The sequence below is a fragment of the Mirounga angustirostris genome, unplaced genomic scaffold (assembly GCF_029215605.1).
Source record: "Mirounga angustirostris isolate CCGP_5_RB_7025 unplaced genomic scaffold, mMirAng1.0.hap1 SCAF_16, whole genome shotgun sequence".
Taxonomy (NCBI): domain Eukaryota; kingdom Metazoa; phylum Chordata; class Mammalia; order Carnivora; family Phocidae; genus Mirounga; species Mirounga angustirostris.
In genome coordinates this window covers 9,101,535-9,124,683 of record NW_026991724.1, presented here as the reverse complement: position 1 = coordinate 9,124,683, position 23,149 = coordinate 9,101,535, and the positions used below count along the sequence as shown (strand labels likewise).

The following is a 23,149-nucleotide window of genomic DNA, read 5'->3' as shown; positions in this document are numbered from 1 at the left end:
GTCCCCCCGTGACTTGTGTCCACACACAGTATCGATGGGATCATCCACCTTCTCAGAAGGTTTTCACCCTTCCTGCAGAGTGAGACACAGGCTGCCTTTGGAAGTGACTCCATCGGTGCCCCCAGTGGGCCTAAAGGAACCACATCCCACGCCAACCATCGAATATTTCAAGATAAGCTTATGTCCGTTCATGAACAAATTGTTTGCATAATTGACATCCTGGGTTGTCGGGAAAGCCTTGCTACAGAGTTGATTCTGATCACTCAAATAGTCTCAGTGCGAAGGGGTTTCTTTTACTCTCCTTACCCTCCTCCCACCCCTCCCTCCATTCAGAATATTACTTGTCTGAGAACAAAAGCATTCCCTGAATATCTTAAAAAGCTACCATAGTCAGACTTTACCTGCATGCAAAAAATCTCTAATTTTTTTTTTTTTTTTTGCCCAACATTTGTGTGAAACCCCCAAATAGACGAGAACAGGTGTGCAGTATAAAACATGGGCGACCAGTGTGTGTCCGTGCCTCCTCACCTACAGTGCTGCATCTTCGTGTGTATGCTCACCAGGGGCACCAGGCATCTTCAGGGGCTGCTTTTTGCAGCTGCCTGCTCAGCTCGCTCGGGAATGGTTAGCAGTAGAAGGGTCTGTGAATCCCAGCTCTCCTCCGCTGGGTCAGGAGTAGCCTGGGAAATGAGCGCTAGGATGTCCAAAGTCAGTGGCGTTCAAGCTTTGCGTGGGTGAGGACGTGTTCCCGCGTCTTCTGCAGTTGGCTCTCTTTCATCCCCAGTGACTGAGAAATGCCACATGAAGTAAGCTAGAAGTTCACTGGTTGGTGTGTTCACCCACATTTTAAAAACAGTCACTTCATACTAATGCATGTGCCAAGGAAGAGGGCAGTGAGATCATGCTTTACATGTATGATCTTCTCATATAACTCAATCAGCCAGGCCGCCTGGTTATTCCTGTTGTGTCCACTGAAGTTCATGGAGATTAAGCACGTTGCTTGAGATCATATAACCAGGGGGGTGGTGAAGCCAGGATTTATATCAGGATGGTCTAAATGCTGGAGATCTCAGAATATGTCGAGATTTTCCAGCCTGAAACCTGTAGCATCTCCAGATTATAATCACCATCTCAAAAATTAGGAAGGAATAATGAGTATAGACATCGTTTATTCTCAGCAGCTTCTGTGTGGGAATCTGGGGCACCTCTCACTGGGAAACATCCGCTTCAGACTTGAGTAGTCGGAGACCATCCCTGGGAAGGACACTCTTCTCAGAAATGTGCCGTCGTGGGTTTGACAGGAAACACCACTTTACCAGGCTACCTGCTGCCAATGTACGCACGGAAGTGTGGAGGAGGCTCTCACTCCCTCCTTGTGATAAGGAGGACACCTTGTCCCTCCCTGTAAAGGGAAGCGTTAGACAAAGATTCCCCCCTCCACACCCCGATCAGGCCCCAGGCCCCTCTGTCAAATTAGCTGCACATTAGGCTGTTTCTATTCTAAAGCAATAAAAGAACAAGAAAAGAGAAGTGAAAAAGGAATAATACTTTGCAGCTTACAAATCATGCTCACATCCGTTATTTGCTTCCATCCACAAATGTGTAAATTACGCAGGTATTACTCTTACAATTAGCCTCATTTCATAGAGGAGGAAGCTGAGGCTCAAGGAATTACAGTATCTGTCCCTGAGTTCCAGAGCTGGTAAGGAAGTCTCAGTCTTGGTCTTCTGACCTCAGATCCTGTAGCTAGTCTTGCCAGATAAAATGTAAGACAGCCAATTACATTTGAATCTCAGATAAACAACAAATAGTTTCAGTATAAATGTAGCCATGCAATCTTTGAGACATATTTACTATGTATATATATATATACGCACACACTTACACACATACTATGTATATATACTATGTATCTAATATGGTATAGGATATATATATATGTAGTATAGAATCTATATAGTGTGTATTATATATATATATATATAGTATGTGTGTGTATATACACACACATATTGGTATAAGATGTACTTATGTTAAGAAATTATTTGTTGTTTATCTGAAATTAGAATTTAGGCATCCACCCATGACCTCTTTTTGTTTTTCCCCTACTCTCCCACACAGTCTTGATATCAGTCTACGATTTAGTACACACCTTAGGAAATAATAATAGCTTTGGGGGCTACTCCTTATTAAACGTTCGCCACCCACTAAAAGCGTTGCATGCTTTATTGCATATCCTCGCAGTCACCTTGAAAGTTGGGGGTAATTGTAGCCATTTGCCAAGTTGGGGCTCAAAGGACGTAAGCAGCTTGCTGAAGAGGAAGATGTCACAGTGAAAAATGGTGGGGAAGGAACTTAGGACCACAGTCTTGTGCCTCCAGGTGCATAAGTTACTATCTGGGCTCCAAAGTAAGTTTTTAAAAGAATAAGAAGAGAAATGATGCTTACCACTAGTCACAGAGGCATCAAGCTCCTTGAGGAGAGAGCCCAGGCATTAGCCTTTCTTAAAATCTCTCTCTCTCTCTCTCTCTCTCTCTCTCTCTCTCTCTCACACACACACGAACTTTGACAGCATCCCAGCAAAAATGCCTTCCAGGTAGTGGACCCTCAGGCCGGAGCTGTTTGCCGGCTGATGTGTTTTAAGAACAACTCACAAAGAGGAGGGGTTGAAAACTCAGTGTCATTTACACGTCTCTTTTGCCCTAGATGTGTTTTAAATTTTGTCAGGATTATAAACTGTGTCTCAAAACAGGAAGATAAATTGGCCCTCTGACCTCTCGTGAGGGACCATAATTCATCTGAAAGGTTTACCGCCCCGCGTGTTGTTGCACAGCTCCCCGCTCCTCTTCCCGTTCTCTTAACCCCATGAAACACAGACGGGAGGAAAGGTGAGCGGAGAGTAGCTGGTTCCGTGTGTGTAGGATGCGGCACTGAAAGCCCCCAGCCCTCCTTTTAACACAGTACTTTTATCCGGTAATCACAGCCTGCGGGAGACAAAATAACAATTCATCTGGAAAACGAGATTAACTCATTTCAGCTAAGCAGTGATCACAGAGAGAAGCATGTTGGCCGTGTCCAGATGCAGGATTCCCGGCCACTCGGGGCGCAGGGAGTGGGGAGCAGGCCCAGGCTGCTGGAAGTCATCGGGCCCAGCCGGAGCCGGCCCTCCCGAGACACGGATATTACAAGGGACTTCTGTTCATCTCCGACGCAGCCCCTCTCATCTTATCCGCCTTTTCTCCATTAGAACATCTTCCAGCTACTTGCCTGTCTGTGCGGCTCTGCCAGGAGCTTCTCAGGTGAACGTGCGGCTGTGCCCTTCACATTTTGCGCCCCTTAACAAGTACTGAAACCAAACTGCAGTGTGATTCAGCACTTGTTGGTTCCTAAGGAATTTGCTCCGTGTGGCCTCCTGTGCCAAAGAGAGTTTGCTTCCTTTCCAGCTGCAGCCCGGAGCCGTCACTCATTTTATGCAGTCTCGTGCATCCTTTCTCTGGCAGGGGCTCTCCTGTAGAGATGTCCCCTGCGTTGACCTTGTCTTTCCCACCTGGAGCCCTGAGAATAGGTGTTTCACCCACTTCTCATTGCTCCCTCCGCTCACCCAACAGCCTGTGCATTTGGGGCAGTTGAGGACTCGTTTCCCGGGTGCTGTAGAAAGCTACAGACTGCACACACGGTTAACTGCCCAGAGACTTGCTTATGGAAGCAGCACATTCAAGAAATGGGATGGCTGCCCCGGCCTCTGCCTGGTTCCCCCCAGTACCTGCCCACCCCACTAAGCCTTTCCAGCACCACTCTGCTCGGACGTCCGCACCCGGGAGACGACGGAGCATCCCAGTTCTCTTGACATGATTAAAGCTGTAGCATCTGTGCATTTCTTGTCTCTATACAATTTTATCTTCTGCTTGTGTGTTTACTGACATCTGGACCACAAGTAACTACTCTGTTTGTCGAGGCCAGATTTTAGGACCTAATGACCACTCAATACGAATTTTAGAAAATGGAGGGTCATAATAGGGGAGTATTTCCAATGAGTTTCTTTAAAGCCAACTAGCTAAATTAGCCAGAGATTGTGCCTGGCTCTGTTCTTGATAGTCTGGCCTTTGTATGCTAGAGAAACAAATAGATCATGAATCCTCCAGTGTTACGTGGAAATTGTTTGTAACGCTCAAGGCGATGTGCAGGTATACACATTTTAAAATATATCACTGTCCCCTTTGAAACACTGTACCATTTCTGGGCTTATTCAGTAATAACTGGACTGAATAATTGCTTCAACAAATAAGAGCAAGAGGCTCTTCGCAGACTGGGATATATGCTTTGAAGGCAATGTTCGGACTGGGTGATTGCAGCCATTGAGAGCTTTGTTGAATATTTAACAATTTTTCTGTGGATCCATCAACTAAGAAGACTATCAATTTTAGAGCATACAGCTGTTCAGGAATAATAGTTTGAAAGACCAGCCCCAAAGATCTTGGTGATGAAAGTGTGAACAGATGACGGAATGATAAACCTTTAATGCTTAAAAATGTGTTTTTATAGTTCCATCCCTGTATAACATTGCCTGATAAATGTATTTGCGACTAACCGACCAAATGAAAGAACCTTCCATAAGGGGACCCAGCACAGTTCGAATATAAATGTTTGCTTCGATTCCCCTGTTGGCGATTGACTATGAGTATTGATCACCGTTAAAGAGTGAGCACACAGGAGCCTCCTCAAAGCCTACTGCGCACACACTCCCACTTATAAACGCATGAGTATTGATCACAATTATTCCGTAAACATATCCTACAAATTCCCTCTGTGCATGCGCCATTTAAATTAATCCAAATTCAGAACAAAGCTCACTTGGAAAGAGAAAGAGCATATCTTTCAGCAGCTGCCCTCCCGGACATTAAATCATCTGTAATCTGTGCGAGCTCAGTGAAGAAGCAGCCTGAACCCCACCCCACCCCCATTCATGGGAGCCTCAGCTTTCGGACTCCTGTATGTTGGATGATGGATGCTCTGCAGTGATGTCTTAAGTGAGAAAGTGCTCTTGAGTGCAAAGACAATATGCATCTGACTTCAAAATGTTGCATGGATTAAAAGAGATGTGAGAGACACAGCATCCAAATGCAATACTTGAAGCTTGTTTTGATTTGGATTTAAATGAACCTACTGTCAAAGACAATTTTCTGGGACAATCAGGAAAATCTGAATATGGAGTAGGTAATCGATAGTATTGAGAAAGTATTGTTAATTTGGTAAGCATGATAATATCTTAAATAAATTTCATTTTGTATGAGAGAGGCATACTGAAAAATGTAGCAGCGTGATGTCTGGGATTTGCTTTAAAATAATCTAAAAAAATTAGTTGGAGGGCAAGGTAAATGACTCAAGACTGGAAGATGTTGTAGTTCTTGGGAGACTCTGGGTTCATTTAACTAGTTTCTCTTTTGTGAGGTATGTTTCAAATTTTCTATAATAAAATATTATCTAGCCATCTCAAGAGACAGACTGCCAGGAATGACAGACGGGTCATAGTGTGAGCTGTAAGAGATAGATCATTCATGCTAACCGGACCAGCAAGGCTCTGTCCTTTGAGGCTGCTTATTTGGCACCTGTGATGGGTTGAGCTTTGTTTCCCCCACATTCATAGGTTGAAGCCTTTACCCCGGTACCTCAGAATGTGACCTTGTTTGGGAAGAGGGTCTTTAAAGAGGTGATAAATTAAAATGAGGCCATGAAGGTGGTCTGTAATCTAATCTGACTGGTGTTCCCCGAAGAGGAAATTTGGACACACAAAAGAGACACAAGGTGTGCACATGTGCAGTAGGGAGAACACGTGAGGACAGAGCAGGAAGGCGGCCATCCACACGCCAAAGACAGAGGCCTCAGAAAAAACCAAACTTGCCAAGACCTTGACCTAGGAATTCCAGCCTCCAGTACTAGTAGAAAATAAATTTGTGCTGTTTAGGCCACCCGGTGTGGGTATTTTGTTATGGCGACCCTGGCAGACTAATGCTCAGGTCCCAATATGAATGTAGTGGGAGAAAAATAAAGAGCTAAGGTCTGGGACTCAGGGAGCAGGGGATCACTGCCTGGCTGGACCTCTGAGTGGGAGGGCTTTGTGGGTACCCGTGTGCGCACGTCCAAATTTTATTTCCAGGAGACTGTACTTCGTGGGAAGAGGAGCCCACGGGAAAAAGAAAACAAAATGGGGACGTTGGGTAACGGGACAAACCCAAAACTCTCCCGTGGGTTCCCCTTTTACAGTGTGGCCGTGTCACACTACTGTGCTCAATGAATGTTAGGTTTGCTCCCCTTCATTCACCAGTCATGACCTGACAGCAATGGACACCTGTGCAAAGTGCTGTTCTAGGAGTGACATGGAGGACGACAAAGAGCCAGTTACTCAAAGATACAGCAGCAGCGTGTCCCAAGCAGAAGAAACAGTGGTTGAGACCTCTGGATGTGGAAAGGAGCTTAGCATGTTTGAGGAAATAGAGAGGCTCAGTGCAGTACTGTATTCTGTCCTAATGGACAGAATAAATCAAGGGGCAGGTTCGAGGTGAAAGCTGAGAGGTGGGCTGGGGCCAAATCACACAGAGCCTTGTGAGCCATGGGAGGACTTGTCACCTGATTCTGGTTTCAGTAAGGAGCCACTGGCTGGTTTTCAGCTAAAGAAAGATGGATAGGATAGGATATGATAATATATATGTTTGATAGAAGATACCACATATGATATGATATATTTGATGTGACTCATGTCAACACCATGGTGATTGGGTGTTGAATGGATCGTCATGGTTTAGGACTGGAAACACAGAGACCAATTAGAAGGTTTGTCGTCGAGGAGTGAGTTCAGTGGCAGGTTAGAGAAAACACAAGTAAAACTAGCTTAAGCAAATAGGGCTCTGCCTTTTCTTGCTTAATAAGAAGCCCAGAGGGAGGCTGTTGCTGGCAGTGGCTCAGCTGGCTCAGCAGCTCAACACTTGTCAGAGTTGTGGGTCGCCAGCCCTGTGATTCTCTAGGTCATTCCTCTGGGCTCTTAGACGGCCATCACTGCACTAGACATACCATTTGGGTTCCAGGTGGGAAGAAAGAGAAGGGAATGGTACCAGCTGGGTGTGACCGTTTTATCAGGAAAGGCAAAAGCTTTTACAGAATCCCTCAAGTGACTTCTGCATATGTCCGATTTGCACGTGGACTTTGACACATGGCCTCCTGGGCTGCAAGGGATGCTGGGTAAGCATATGGGAAGTGTGCAGGGGAAAAGGCTTATAGGGTTGCCAACCACGATATCTGCCGCGGGAGGTCATGCACGGCTTTGAGTGAGAAATCATGTTGTCTCAGAGAGGATGCATGTTAGTGAACGGTATCACCAAGAGGAATGTCTAAAAGAAAGGAAAAAGGGGGAAAAAAGCTCTTAAGTCCTTCAACTACTCATCTACCATATACTTGAGTTAGCTCATTTAATCCTCATAACTAGCTACGAGGTATGTGTTAACTTTCTCATTTTACAGATGAGAAAACAGGGACAACGTCATTCAGACTTTCTCCAGGTCACAAGTAGTAAGTGGAGGAGACAGGTCCCAACCCAGGTATTTTGGGAAAGGACAACGTGCCCTTTCCCTACTGTGTTGTTTACCACCACGACCCCCCACCCCTGCCCCAACACCACCACTGCTCTGCTGCTTTGGGTTGGATTGTATCACCCAAATAAAGATCTAGAGGACAAACTGAAGTCCTAATCTCCAGCAATTCAGAGTGTTAACTTATTTGGAAATAGAATCTTTTCAGAGGTGATCAAGTTCAAATGAGGTCGTTGGGTGGGCCCTAATCCAATATGATGGGCGTCCTTATATACATGGGAAATGTGAACACAGAGGTGACACCTAGAGCAGGATGACAATGTGAAGAGACAGAGAGAATGTAACAGGAAGATGGAGGCACACATAGGTGTTAGACTGCCGCAAGCTGAGGAACATCTGGGGCTACCAGAAGCTGGAGGGGCGAGGAAGGATTCTCCCTGAGAGGCTTTAGAGGGAGGGTGGCTCTGTTGACAACTTGACTTCAGACTTCTAGCCTTCACAGCTGCAAAACAGGAACTCTGCTGTGGTTCTAATAAACCAGTTTGTGGTAGTTTGTTATAGCCTTTCTAGGAACCAGTGCACCTGACAAGTCCTGCTTGCCCTTCAAGACTAGAGTTATGTGGTAGATGAATCCTCCTAAGACCCTTGGCCCAGACGAACCTTCAGTTTCACCAAGGTCCACGCTCTGGGGTCCCCATGCTACCCTGTGTATATCTCCATGCCATTATCCTCCCAGCCCCTGCAGGACAAATGTCTGTGGCTCTGTGGCAACCCTCACGTCTCTATGCTACTTTTCTGGTGACATCAAGGTAGAGCCCATGGGATGGTCTCCAGGGCGATTTCACTGGAGGTGTGGGACACAAGGAGGTGTGACTCCCATCCCACTGCAGGGCCTTCCTTTTGTGCTGGATCACCATGACCCAGTGTCTTCTTGGTCCGTACACTCCTTTTCCCTCCGGGTCAACTAACGCCCTTTTTGTGGGCAACCATTCCTTTAGACTGCTTTTCTTTACCCAATCTAACAGCTTCATGTTGATTCTCCTGTTTTCGTTGCAAAAGGGATATATCCTGCACACTTTCCCAAGATTAGGGGATGGGGAATGAATGCCTTTATGCTCAGTAAAGTTGAATCGATGACCCCTCTTCAGTTGTTGTGAGGATGAAGGGAAATAACATTTGCCCTGGAAAGTATAAAAGGGTAAACAGTTTTATCACATTATGGTCGTAACTTTCATGACCAGCATTGCCCAGGCCTTGGCTCTAAGCTCCTAGAGGGCAGAGGCATTTTGTCCAAATCCAGTCCCTGTCGCTAGGCCTTGCACTTGACCCACACTATGCTGATAGTTCATGTGGCTTTTAAAATTTAATTTAAATCACTTCAATAGACAGTGCTAAATTGAGAAACCATGTGAATATAGAGATAGTCAGTAGTCTCTGCTGGGAGACACAGCATAATAATTGCAGTAAGTGTAGAACCTGAAATAATACAACCCTACCTCATACTATTTAGTTAGTTAGCTATGTATTTATGGACTACTAGCTTTTTGTCCATCTTATTCATTGTTGTATCTCTAGTGCCTTTTGAACAGTGCTTGGGTCTTGGTAGGTGGTCAGAGTTTTGTATTTCATGCATAAATTGATAGAGGATGCAGAGGTACTGCTATGAAGGGTGTGATTTCCTCTCTTTGATGTTGGACAAGGGACGTTTCTTGGGAGAAGAGATAGTTGAGTTGGGTTTTGATGAGTGAATAGGAGTTCCCCCAGACACACTGAGGAGATGGATTGGATAGAGAGAGGAGTATTCCAGGCAGAAGCCCTGGAGTGCAAGACTTCATTGCTTCTTTAGAGATTCTGGAACAGAGTTCCTTAGGGTTGGTCTCTGGCGGATCTCGTGGAGGATTCTGATAGGCAGTAGTTGGAAGCGTATTTGAAAGGATCCGTATTTTTCTTCTCCTTCCTCCTCACCATCACTTCATATTAGTATTTCCCTTTCTGTGACCCTCCATCTCCTTGGTGATGGCAGGAAACCGTGTACTGGTTTGCAACATATTCAGAACATAGTGGACTCAACACCAAGTGTCTTATTGTAAGGATCCACTTTTACTGCTGTTCCTTTAATGGTGCCTAAATGATAAATGTTAATAAAAAAGCATCTTCGCTTGGAAAAGCACAATGGTATTAGCCTGCCAGACTGCCAACGCTATTTACTTTATGGAAAGGGATTTGAAATAAGGGGTTCTGGTGGTTGTATTTTTGCCTCAACAGTTATATATAGAGAAAGTATGGGCCATTGCATGTTTATAGAATCTTTTCTTTATGGATGCCCGAGTTATTATTTTTTATTGGTTTGGGTACTTATTTTGCACATTTGTAAACAATTATGTAGTTACACAGCTGTTGTACCACAGAGGCCATATGCATTTCCATGTTAAGAGAAAATTCCATGAGGGATTCTCACTGGAGACCATCATAAAAGAATTATTGTAGTGCCCCGCCCCCCCCCCCCAAAAAAAAGGAAAGAAAGGGGAAAAAAAAAAAGACTGGCTCAGGAGTTATCTCGGGGTTTTTACAGTGTTTGGGGTTAAATGAATTTGATTCTTTTTTTTGCCAACTTTAGATATGCAGTCAGACTTTAAAACTAGGTGCATCGCTCCCGCCTATTTTCCATACCTGAATGGAAAGCATGTTTTTTACTACTTGTCACAACATGAGTTGATTAATACATACATTGATAAAGTCTCTGCCTCTCTCCATACTCTTGATGGAGAAGGTTTATAGCTCAGGAGACTCCCAGTTTTACTAAGGAATTTTTTTTTTTTTTTTTTTTTTGTAAAGGAAGTATTTGGGTGACAAATATTTCTCAAGCTCCTACTCTAGGCCAGGAATTGTTCTGTTGATTGATTTGGGGGCAAAATGAAACAAGGCTTTGAGAGAACTGAGGAGCTAAGCTGAAGAGTGGGGGAGATAGGGTGGGTCCATGGTCATGGTCCATGACTTGAGGAAAATATCATCCAAGGCTCTTCTGAAATAACTTGAACTGATGCACCTTTCATTTTTTTTTTTTTAAATCTGTAATGTACCAGGCATTATAGAAAACAGTAGTGTGGAGGGGATGAATGGACGAGCAGAATGCCTGTCCCGCAGATCTAAAGGGGATTGGTTAAGTTTATGAGCCTCCCATCACACACACCTGGTTTCAGATTCAAGCCCCATCCCCCCACCCCGCACTATTTGGTTATGTGGGTAACCGCTTTCCTCTCGAAGCCCATTTTTCTAAGTCTCTGCACATATTGTGTTAAGCACGGTACCGGGCCCCTAGCCATCGCCACAGTGGGAGTGATCGTAGTGGAGGGGTTATTCTGAGGAGACAGCCCCCTGAGAATCTCACCAACCATCCCTGCTCATTCATTCTTGGGAGACCAACAGATGCTAAATCTTCTATCAGTTTGTTATGTCAGCCCAGGGAAAGAGCAAAAATCCAAAGATAACCAAGCTTGCCTTAAAAGAGCACATGGTCTCAGTGGGGAGATGGTCACACGTGCACTGAAAAAGTCTGCAGATGTTATAACAGCCACCCAAGGAAGAGCGTCAGGACGAGATGCTCATCAACGGGGGACACGCATGTTGTTAATTAAGGAAAGAGAGGGTTTTTTTTTCCTTTTTTAAGATTTTATTATTTATTTATTTGAGAGAGAGATAGAGTGAGAAAGAGATGGAGAGAGAGCACAAGCTGCGGGGAGAGGCAGAGGGAGAAGGAGGCTCCCTGCTGAGCAGGGAGCCCAATGTGCGTCTCCATCCCAGGACCCTGGGATCATGACCTGAGCCAAAGGCTTAACTGACTGAGCCACCCAGGTGCCCCAGGAGAGGGGTTTTAAGTAAGACTTTTTACAAAGGAAATGAGACCCCTGGATGCATTGAAAGGACATGTTGGAATAAGCATCTTTATTCAAATAAGTTAGTTTGTTTTATCTTACACTGGCTCATAATATTTTCACCTACGCTTCCCTCCTCTGAAATGTATTAGTAATGTTTATAATTTACCAACTGGAAAATATCAGTTAACTTTAAGCAGCAGCAAAGTTAAAAATGAATTTGCAGGCAGGAGTTTTATCTGTTTTTCTTAGTATAACACACGTCAATCAAAAGCAAAACAAATAATAACAACAACAAAAGAGAAAGAAAGAAAAACCTAGCATTTATTTGCAGTATTTTTCTGCAAAATATTATTTCTTTCACTTTGGAGTTTTATTCATTTTAAGCACGTTTTCACCAAAGTGTTCTACTTTAAGCTAGTCTCAATTCAATTTAAAGTGAAAGGTTTTTTGAGTTTAGATAATTTACATATAAAAGCGTTACTGTACATTTTATAAAATGACTGTGTTCGGAAAACAACGATTTCAATTTAATCGTATTGTTATTCTGCAAGTTGAAATGCCTCCCTCTTGCTTCTCGGTATTACTAACAATATTCCTTCTTGTCCTAATTTAAAATTGTTAGTGTTCGAAAATTGATGTGTTTGTTTCTTTTAGACCCCACCAGTAAGACTCTAGGCCCATTGTGATTTGTCTGATAGACTTGAAGATTATGTGCAAGTGTGAGACAGAGAGAGTCTTAATAATAGTCTGAGCATGACAGGTATATGGCTCTTTCTAAATTAGTTTCTTTCTTTTCCCAAGAAATTTTGTTTGCCAGTGGCCATATCTGTTAAAACACACACACACACACAGACCCCTTATACCTCACTTTATGTTTCAAAATTTGCAATGTTTTTTTGTTGTTTGGGGTTTTTTTCCTCTTTTTTTTTTTTTCCTTTTCTAAAATGCCACTGTTGTTCTAGAAAAGTCCTTAGGAACCAGTCACTGTATCTCAGGATCTGCTATTATAATGTGTCTTTGAGAACTAGTGCCAGATGTTTAGGATTTCAGACCACCATATTTGTTGTAGGAAGCCTGCCAATGTTTCAAATTCTTGACCCTTGAATTGAATGTGAGGCTCTGACTATATTAAGGAAAACACCCGAGTTTTATGATTCTGCAAGCTTGGGTTACACTATAAATTTCCACTGGCCTCTGCTTGTTTGTCTCTTGCAGGGTTTAGGGTTATTCCCCAAGTCTGTTATCCAAGCAGCGTCCAAGTGGCTGCCTCCAAAAGCACATTAGATAATTTCTTGGGGAGAGAATAAACAGCTGTTTAAACAGGAGCCACAAAGCTGCATTAAAATTAATTTGGTCCTAACCGAAAGATAAGTACATCCCCCTCAGTTCTCGGAACAAAACCCAAAGTTTTTCTCCGGAGATGGAAAAGCCATCAGGATCCCTGACGAGGACGTGCCAGGAGAGCTCCCTTTCAGCTTTTGGATTACTGTTGCCAGTGCCTGCGTCCTGTTAGTCTGTGTGATTGGGGTAGTTTATCGGTGATCACTCGTAGATGCATATTTATATAAAGCTCTTAGCCCTGCATCTCCTTAAACTGTGGTTCTTGATTTGGGGACCACATGGTTTGTGTCCCTCAATTGGCAAGTGCCATAAATATCTTACAGCTCATTGTGTCTAACTTACATGCCCTATGTCTATAAGGGAAAAAAAAAATAGTATTTTTCCATAATGAAAAGCATGATTTTTTTTTTTCTTCCCAATATTCTATCTCCCGTTTCCCCTCCAGGTTTTATATGTATCATACTACTTTTTACATTTACCTTGTTAATTCCTAGGTCCTTTTTTAAAAAATCTGTGTAGTGATAATAACCACATGGGGATGTTGGAGGCCAGATGTTATTTAGCTATCAAGCAGACCACATGTTCTCTGAGGGCTGGGGAGAGAACACAGAGCATTTCTCTTCTTTAGAAGCCCTACATGTTAAGTTCAGGGCAGTCTGAACCACTCCTTTTAGAAATATGTTCTGTATGTACTTTGAAATCAGAAGGACCTGGGTTCAAAGCATGATTCCACCATTCACTGGCTGCGTGATTTTAGAGAAAGAGCTTACTCTGCCCGAGCGCATTCTGAAATATTAAGTGGCCAATTGCATCCTCACAGAGATGCTCTGGGGGTTGATGAGAGAAGGTGTCCCCAGTGTCAGGCACAGAGCAGGTGCTCCACAGATATTCCCTTCTCCTTTCCTACAAGTAAGAGGCCCTACTTTCTGTCCCAGTGAATAAAGCATACTGAACAAATATGAACATCTGTATAGAAGCTGGAATATTTGCTATCACTATAATCCCAGTATACCCAACTGTATATACATGACTGACCTTTGGTGCTTGTTGCCCATTAAGGAGCTATTTATGTCAACTATTAAATTAGGATCCAGCCACTTTTTTCCTAGAAGGTGGCACTTTGGATAGTGTGTGTGTGTGTGTGTGTGTGTGTGTAATCAAGAAACTACAGTGTTTCTTTTAAAGATTTTATTTATTTATTTGAAGGAAGAGAGAGAGTGCACGAGCAGGGGGAGGGGCAGAGGAAGAAGTAGACTCCCCACTGGGCAGGGAGCCCGATGATGTGAGGCTTGATCCCAGAACCCTGAGATCATGACCTGAGCCAAGGCAGACGCTTAACCAGTCACCCAGGCACCCCAAGAAATTGCAGGTTTGGCCAATAATTTATCTTCCTTCCATGTGTTGATTAAGATGATGATTATACATACTTTGGTCCTATCAAAATTTAGAATGATTCATTCATTTATTGATTCCACATCTACTGAGCAGCCTCTGCACGCCCAGACTTGCAAAAAAGATTGAGGAAGCAGCCTGCATGGGGCGCACTCCCTGTTTTTCCAGCAGAGGTGATGGACAAGGTGTGGGGACAAACGTATTGACCACAGCCTCTTGGAGGGGTCATGGCCACTGACTCCATAGTCAGGCAGACTTGCAGTCCAGGGCCAGCTCTTGCCACTTCCTGCTTGTGTGGCATGACTTTGGGCAATTTTAGTCAGTCCGCTCGGGCTCAGTTTTCTCATCTGTACCATGGCGATGATCACAGGGTCTAACTCCTGGAGATGTCTGAGGGTCACATGAGAGAGAGAACGTCTGAAGTGACTATGAAATAAATGGCGTTGTCCCAGTGCCTGGCACGAAGGAGGAGGTGCCAGTAAACAGTGGCAGACTTGCAGCCATCATCATATTTTATTTCACAGGACACGGTGAGAGCACAAAGCACGGAGGCATTCCAGTGGCTGTGGTGTGTGTCTGAGGGTGATGAGGGCCCACAAGTGGTCACTGTAGTGGAGAGACTAGCAGGAGTTGGAGGTGGAGGTTGGAACTGGAGCAAGATTTAAAGAAACTGTAGTCTTTTTCAACAATAAGCAGAGGGATAGAAACTGACACAAGGAAGCTGGGAATTGTGTGCATCTGGGTTAAACTAGATTCTGTCTGTAAGGACTAGGGGAGAGCAAGGAAAAGTCGAGGGAAAGCCGATCCACCGCCCCTTGTGCTGGTTAACGGAAGTGAAGAGCTGAGTATCCTGTGATTATCAAACCTTCTTGATAGCTACAGGACATTTATTTTCTTCTTTGTTTATTTTTCAGTAGGCTCCAAGCACTCCCAATGTGGAGCTTAAACTCAGGACCCTCAGATCAAGAGTCACACGCTCTACCAACTGAGCCAGCCAAGTGCCCCTTAATGTCTTTATGTTTCAAGTTCACTCTACAGCAGTGGTTCTCAACGCGGGCAACATGTTAGAATCACCTGGGAAGATTTTAAACAACCCAGCTCCATAAAACATAGAAGCAAGAAAGCTTTGGGTATCTTTTCTCATTTCCCATTTCTTTCCCGTATTTGTCAGTATGGGCTTTGCTAAAACTCTTTCCCCCATGTGGTGTGAGGCAGGAGAGGTAAGGGTGACTGTAGGAAGCCCGGATTGCGCCATGCTGTCGTTATAAATGAACATAAACCAGAAGATAAATCTGTTTCCTTGTTCTTCTCTGCACATTTCCCTCCTTCCATCTTACTCTTTCCTGCTTTTCCTAGACCTTCTACCTCCAGCCAGCATCCCCTTTTCTGTCTCTCAGGGATTCTTAGTAATGTACACAACATCTCTACTAATCTGGCCATTGGCACTCCCTCTGGGATCACTCATGACAGTTGCTTACTGCTTTTCTATCTCTGCCAAGGTCAAAAATGGGATTTGCTCTTTGTTCCTTGTATCAGAGTAAGCTAGTTGATGTAACAGAAAACTCCAAAGTTTCAGTGTTTTCACATTTAATCCTTAATATAATAGGGGTTTCTTAATAGTTGTGGTCATAGTCTATTGTGGGTTATTCAGAGACCTGGATTTTATCTCTCTAGGAGTTTCACCACCCACCCCCCTAGGATCCTGCAAGGGACCCTTTCATCCAGGCTCAGCAGAAGAGGAAGGAGAGGAAATGTAGAAGCATGGGGGTTGTTCTGTGGGCCAAGCCTGGAAGTAGCATACCTCATGTCTACCCGCATTCCACTGGCAAGAACTGAGGATGTCCAAAAAGGAAATGGGCTTAGCGAAGATCTAACCTGTCTTGGCCACATCCCCCATTCTGGAACACACCTCTTCATTTATAATCTGGAATTAAATCCTTAGGGAGTGCCTGCCACAGACCAGGCACTCTTCTTGGGGCTCTGGTTACCAGCAATGAACAAAGTCCCGATTGAGAAAACACATCCCGATTGGATTCTATTATCTCTGCAGTAACTTGCAGCTTAGCTTTTCCTGTGTTCTCTGAAAACAAGAGAGTTTTCAGAGACATAACTTTTGGCAACAGCTCTTGAGAGTGATCTTTCTTTCCTTCATTCATGCCCCTCCTTCTTCCAGAAGAAGTTAAAGCAAAGAGTTTTTAACATGTTGTACCGATGATGAGCATCGTCTCTATAACAGTTTATCAGAGTTATCAGCATGTCCTTACGTTATTCAGTGGGGCGGGTCAAAGCCCCTTGGTTTTGGGAATTTGGACAAGCAGATGCACTCATGTGAAGTCCCCTGGAGAAATGATGAACATCCCCGGAGGTGGGAAAGCATTTCCATGCAGTTTCCCCATTGGCTTACTTCAAAATCATCTCATTGCCCTTGGGATTGAAAACCACATTCTGTAAGCTCTGAATAAATATGACACAACCATTTCTTGCCCCCTCAAGGAGACATTTTCTGGGGAGCAATGAAAATGATTTGATGAGCTTTTATGTGTGTATGGGATTTTCCAGATGTATCTCACCCCCCTTTCTTTCCCCTAAGAGTTTCTCAAGGGTAATGGTGTGTTTTGTTTGTTTCCTTTTGCATCTCAGGAGGCTGAGCACCCTTTGAAAAGCCTGAGCACATAGTACGTGGTCTACAGGTGCTTTCTGTCCTGTATGGGTCTCCCAGGGCTGTCCTAGTATAATGTACCACAAACTAGGCAGCTTAAAACAGCAGAAATGCACCCGCTCTGAGTTCTGAAGCCTAGCAGTCCTGAATCGAGGTGTTGTCATGGCCCTGCTCTCTGTGAAGGCTCTCAGAGAGAGCCTGTTCCATGCCTTTCTCAGCTTCTGGTGTTGCTGGAAGTCCTGGTGTTCCTCAGCTTAGAGATGTATTAATTCAGTCTCTGCCCCGGTCGTTTCATGGCCGTATCCTTGTGGGTCTCTGTCTTTTATCCTCTTCTGATAAGGACACCAGTCTTTGGATTAGAACCCACTCTGCTCCAGTATGATATCATCTTAACTTGATCATCTGCAAAGCCCTTCTTTCCAAATAAGGTCATGTTTACAGATAGCGGGAATCAGGACTTCAGTGTATCATTTGGGGTGACACAATTCAACCGCAATATGCAGCACCCATCTCAGGGAAGCACCTCGCCTTGTGAGCCTTTTAGTACCGATAGTTCACACCGTACCTGAGCTCACACATGTCTGATGGATGAAGGCATGGAGGAGCAAATGAACAAGTGAATAAAGAGACAAGGTGGCTGGAGGTTTGGGGAAGGCTTCATCGAGGACATGGCAGAGTTTCACAAAGATCAGGGCATGACCCCATCATTCCTGGGCCTGAATCTCTCTGCTCAGTATGTTTGGCATCATCTCATTCTTGGACAGGATACCCAACATGGCCACGGCTGATCGTGCCTCATCTGAAAGATGGAGCCAGTAATATCAATGACACGATGCGTGTAGAGCACTTAACGCGGTGCCTAGAGCCCACTGGTTTACACAGAGACTCCCATCTTTCCTCCAATGCAGTATCTCAGTTTTATGCCAGAGTCGGGGTCTGCTACTAGCACCTGGGCATGGGTTAACTCTGGTGTGAGCCCTTGAGGAGCACACTGTCCTGGGGGCACCTAGAGTTAGTGTCAGAGCCAGTTCAGGCTCTGTCTGTCCCCTGACGGCCACCATGAGACAACATGGCCCCTGGGGCTCCTTGGACTTCTGATTATCTGGAAACTTCCAGCAGTCTTTTCTTTTGTCTTCTGTTTTTATTGCTAACACTGCACCCTTGTTGCCTCCCCTCCCCACCCATTCTTAGCTTTGTTAGTTCTGTCAAGACTAGTGCATTAACAGAGGGCTTCATTAAGGGGATCTGTTATTCTCTTTTGTATTTTATTCTGATTTTGAGCTCTTCGACAGAGGGATGAAGCGAGGGAAGAGCAGACCCTCAAGGTTTGCGGCTCTTCTGTGCCAAGCGCTCCCCACGTCAGATCATTACCTGCACTAACTCCTGGGCAAAACTCCTTGGCAGGCTGGTCTCCAGAAGAGCTGCACGCAGGGAGATGGGAGACACACCAGCCTTGATTTCCCCACAGCTGCCAACACAGCCTTCATGGGAAAATAGAGGTTGCATTAGATATGCAGGTCTTTCTCATGGCTGCCTGGTCAGTCTGCTTCGTTTTGTCATTAAACATGTAGGTGCATTAAGGAAATGTAATGAGGAAATATAGGAAAGAGCTGTTTGCTTTTGCAGTCTTAGTAAAAAGCAGTTGGAGTGCCCAACAAGAGTGTAATAAAAGTGGGGGAAAATAGGGAGATCAAGGGAAGGTAGCATAAGAGTAGGAAACACAACACTAAGTCAAGACCAAGGCTAGTTCATAAAATGTGTGTCAGAAGGGCCTGTAAACCAGGGAAAGGGGAACTCTGAGCTTCCTAGCAGGGCACACAAAGAGGGAAACAGGATCACTTACCTAGTTCCTAGTTATTTCTAGAACCAAGCCCCGAGACAAATCTACTTCAGGTTCCCATAGTGGACATTTATGAAAGGAATGGACAGGTGCTCCTATGTGAATTCTTAGTTTCTCTTTGCCCTTTGCTCCCAGACTCTGTCTTTGCTAACCCTCCACTGATATGGAATGGGTGGTTCTTTAGCTGGATTGAAGTTCCCTTTCTTATGATCATAATTTGATACACAGTATTGCTTTTTGTTCCTTTTGAGGGATGGTGGCTAAACTGATGGAGAATGGGGGCCAGCCAAGCCAGTTACTTGTGTAAATAAGATCTTAGGCCCTAGATTCTGTGCACCAGGGGATGCTATGGTTCTATCTCCCTACTGTTGTGGTAGTTACATGGGGCCATGAAGAGCTAGTCTAGAACAGCTTTGTAGAAACCAAAGACCCTGTTTTTCCATCTATAAAATGAGGGTGAGGGAGTGTGGACCTACTGGTTAGGCCAGTCTGAGTGTAGTGGAGGGCATTCGTGGTTTTAGTCTTCCTGGCGTGCTTTCCCCTTCTTGTCCTAAGACCAGCGTCTTCACTTGGGAATTTGTTTCCCTCTTACTTCAACTAGGCCACGTGGCCACAAGCTCTCAGCCACGGATGTGGGTGTTTGACTCAAGAGAGACCCATGGGTTATGGACAGCGAGGCTCATCAGAAGCACCTTTGTACCTCTGGTCCTGGAGATGTAAAGACATCACCCCGGAGCTGCCAGGGGACACATTTCTCATCCCTCCGCAATCCTGCAGAATGCAGAGATGAGAGAGATCGGGGTGGGGGGGCAAACAAGACCTGAGTCCAGGTGCCAGTCCCTGGGGGTCCCTGGGGCTGCTCTTCTAGTTTCTGAACTGTTTCCTGCAATTCTGTGCACTCTCCTGTATCTTTCCCATAATTTTTTCCTTTTTTTTCTTTGCTTCTGCCAAATGTCTCTCACTAGCAGTGGAAAGAGTCCTGGCTACTAGTATTGCTATGTGGAGAGGACTTTGAACTTGGGACAGGACGCAGGGGGAAACAGCAGTCACTCCTGTATGGCTATCTGGTGATGAGACAAGGAAGGGTAGAGTGTGCGTCCTACTGTGCGCCCGCCTTGGTCTGCATCAGTGCTTCCCAAACACACTAGTCTCAGGACTCAGGACTCTTAAAAATTATCTAAGACCCCAAAGAACTTTTGCTTATGTGGATTATATCTGTTGTTACTTGTCATATTAGCAATTAAAATAGAAAATAATTACATTGTTATTTATTCTTTTAAAAATCATGAATAACATTTTTATGAAAAGTAAGTACCTTTTCAAACAAAGAGTGAGAAGAGTAGCAACGTTATATATTTCTGCAAATCTCCTTAGTACTTGGCTTTATAGAAAACAGCCATACTCTCACATCTGCTTTTGCATTCAGTCTATTGTGATATCACATGGCATGTGGCCTCTGGAAAACTCTTTTTCTACTTGTAAGAAAAAAAAAATCAGTGAGATAACATCTTAGCATTGCTATGAAAAGAGTTCTGACCTCACAGAGCCTCTGATAGGTTCCCTGGGCCACACTTTGAGAATTGCTGGTATACATGGTCTCCGGAGTCTTCCAGCTTTTTACTCTCTCCATTTCCAAGAGGGAAAATAACCTTCCTTTTGTAGAGAACTCCATGCCGGTGCGTCCCCATCTAGACTCATCTGCTGATAGGCTGTGGGGCCTTAAATCTGCCGCTTGAAACTTCTTGTATTCTAGTTTCCTGTTTGTAACATGGAAGTCACAGAAGAACAGAAATGGTGCATGGGTCACCTCAGTTAGTCCTCCTCAAGCACAGGGAGGCAGGGGCTATGATGGTCTGTATTTCATAAACGGGGAAAATTTGGATCACGAAGAGTGTGTGGATTGCTTGGTGGCTCCGCAAAAAGATACACCCACGTCCTCAATTCCTGGAACCTGTGAATGTGCCTTTATTTGGAAAAAGGGACTTTGCAGATGTAATCAAGTGAATGATCTTGAAAGGAGACAGTCCTGGATTATCCAGGTGAGCCCTAAATACAAGGACAAGTGTCCTTGTCAGAAAAAGGCGGGGGGGCGGAGACTTGAGAGAAGAGGAGGAAGAGGAGGCCAGGTGACTGCTAGGCAGGGAGGGAGTGATGTGGCCACAAGTTTAGGACAGGAGCCACCCAGCCCCAGCTGAAAGAGGCAGGGGCGGATCTTCTCCCAAAGGCTTTGCAGGAACACAGCCCTGATGACGCTTTCGTTCTGGACTCCTGGCTTCCGGAACTGTGAGAGAGTAAATTTCTGGGGTCTGAAGCCACGCAGTTGTGGCTCTTGGTTATAGCAGCCCCGGGAAACTCACACATACGGAGGCTAGAGACTGTGTTCACAGCCACTTAGCTGCTGCGGGTCGGTGCAGGATCTGCACCCAGGGTTTGGACTCTGGAGCCTGCTGTGCCGGGTGTCTCCCCTGATTGTGAAACTGCGGTGGTGCCAAACCCACGGGCTCCTGTAGGTCTGAACAAGCCTGTGGATGGAAACATGCAGGGCAATGCCAGACCCAGACCCAGTCAGGTCACCGCTCCCCCCTTACTAATCCTGTGAGACTTGCAGGTCGCCAGCCTCGTGGTCGGACATTCTGCTACTTCTGATGTTTCCATGTGATAAACAATGTGGTGACTTTAGGGTGCCTACTTGTCTGTTTTTTTAACTCCTTACCATAAATTCTTGAGGAATTCCTGGCACTGGGGGACTTGAACTACTTGGGCCGAGAATATAAAGTTGTTTTGTTTTGTTTTTTGGGCCCTGGTTACGTATGGTCAAATTGCTCACCGAGAAGTATGTATGTTTTGACAAGCCTAGCACTTCGAGTCCGTTCCTCCCGCCCTGCCTTCCCTCTCCTCCCTGCTCTCCTCTCCTCCTTCCTTCCACCATTGTCTTGTAATCCATGTGCTGACCGTGATAAGCACACCGACTCCATAACTAAGATTTTCTTAGGACTCATTCACATGAGTCCAAGAGAAAGAAATCTTTAGGAAAAGAACACAGTCTTCTCTTTGGCTTATATAGGATGTGGGAAGCATGCTCCATTCGAGAACCGCCAGGAATTCATGAATCCTGGGAACTCAGTAACCACAGGAGATACAGAAACTGGGCAGTGATTACAAAATTCCGGTCGCTCTGTTTGTTCCCCTGCAATACCAGATTATCATCATTAATTAAGTCCCCAACTTCCAATATCAGAGCAGCTGCAGAGCGGTGGACGCTGCTGCCCCTGTAGCATCCAGCACGTGGCGTTTGGGGTTATTTTAAGAAAATGTTGAAATTATTTGCCGTCATTGGTAGGAAGTTGCTTGGTTTTAATTTTTTTTTTCCTTGTTAATGAATCTAGCTTGACTGAGCTGAATAAGCCCCAGGAGTACCTACTGTCTCTTTGCATGCAGCTCTTCCGTTGGCTGATATTTTATTGCCTATACTCATTAGAGGCAGGGCCCGACTCTCGACATGGCGGCGTCGCGGGTCCCACGGCACAGCTGAGGTTAGAACTTAGAGCCAAGAGGCATGCTCTCATTAAGGCGCCAGGTGCTCTACTTCTTAAGGTACATACAGCTCAATGATTTCCAGACCTTTTTATAGACTGTGTGACTTCAAAGATGCATGCTGATGCTGTGTCTCCTCGGGACATCTTCCTGGCACTGATTCCTTTGAACATCCATGGTCTCAACATAGACTTGTTACAAGGAAGAAGAACATAAATCTGTTCTTTCTGTCTTTTTTCAGTCTCTCAGTTCCTACTTTCTTTCTCTCACCCTTGGCTTTCTCTTTCTCACCTACTTTTCCTTCTCATTTCTTTGGGCTTTTTGGTTGTGAAGAATCAATACCTTGAAACCAAGAAGAGGCAGCATAAAGCCCTCCAACTTGGCACTCAGGTAATAATGCATCTGGTTAAGGACCATGATGATCACTGTTGGGCAGGATGTTTGTAAGAAGAGGGAGATAAAGCCGGGGTAGAGGCAGTTTTCCTGTTATTAAACCTCTGTTCTGAAAAAAAAGAAGAAGGTAGCGGGAGGGGAAGAATGAAGCGGGGGAAATCGGAGGGGTAGACGAACCATGAGAGACGATGGACTCTGAAAAACAAACTGAGGGTTCTAGAGGGGAGGGGGGTGGGAGGATGGGTTAGCCTGGTGGTGGGTATTGAGGAGGGCGCATTCTGCATGGAGCACTGGGTGTTGTGCACAAACAATGAATCATGGAACACTTCGTCTAAAAAAAAAAAAAAAAACCAAAAACAAAAACAAAAAACCTCTGTTCTGGCTGTTTGCAAATTCTTTGACATTCTCCCAATGAAAGGTAGAGCGTAATCCTATCCTCCCATCCTTGAGTCTGGGCTACCCTTATGGACTTGCTTCCATCTATTTAGAATGTGGTACAAGGGACATTGTGGGGCTTCTGATATTAGGTGGTAAA

The 23,149-nt window shown here is 44.8% G+C and overlaps 1 protein-coding gene across 2 annotated transcripts in view; it reads left to right on the top strand.

The window, feature by feature from the left end:
• The window catches only part of WWOX (WW domain containing oxidoreductase), a 945,663-nt gene that overhangs the window by 514,404 nt on the left and 408,110 nt on the right, over nt 1-23,149 (top strand). The window lies entirely within an intron of this gene.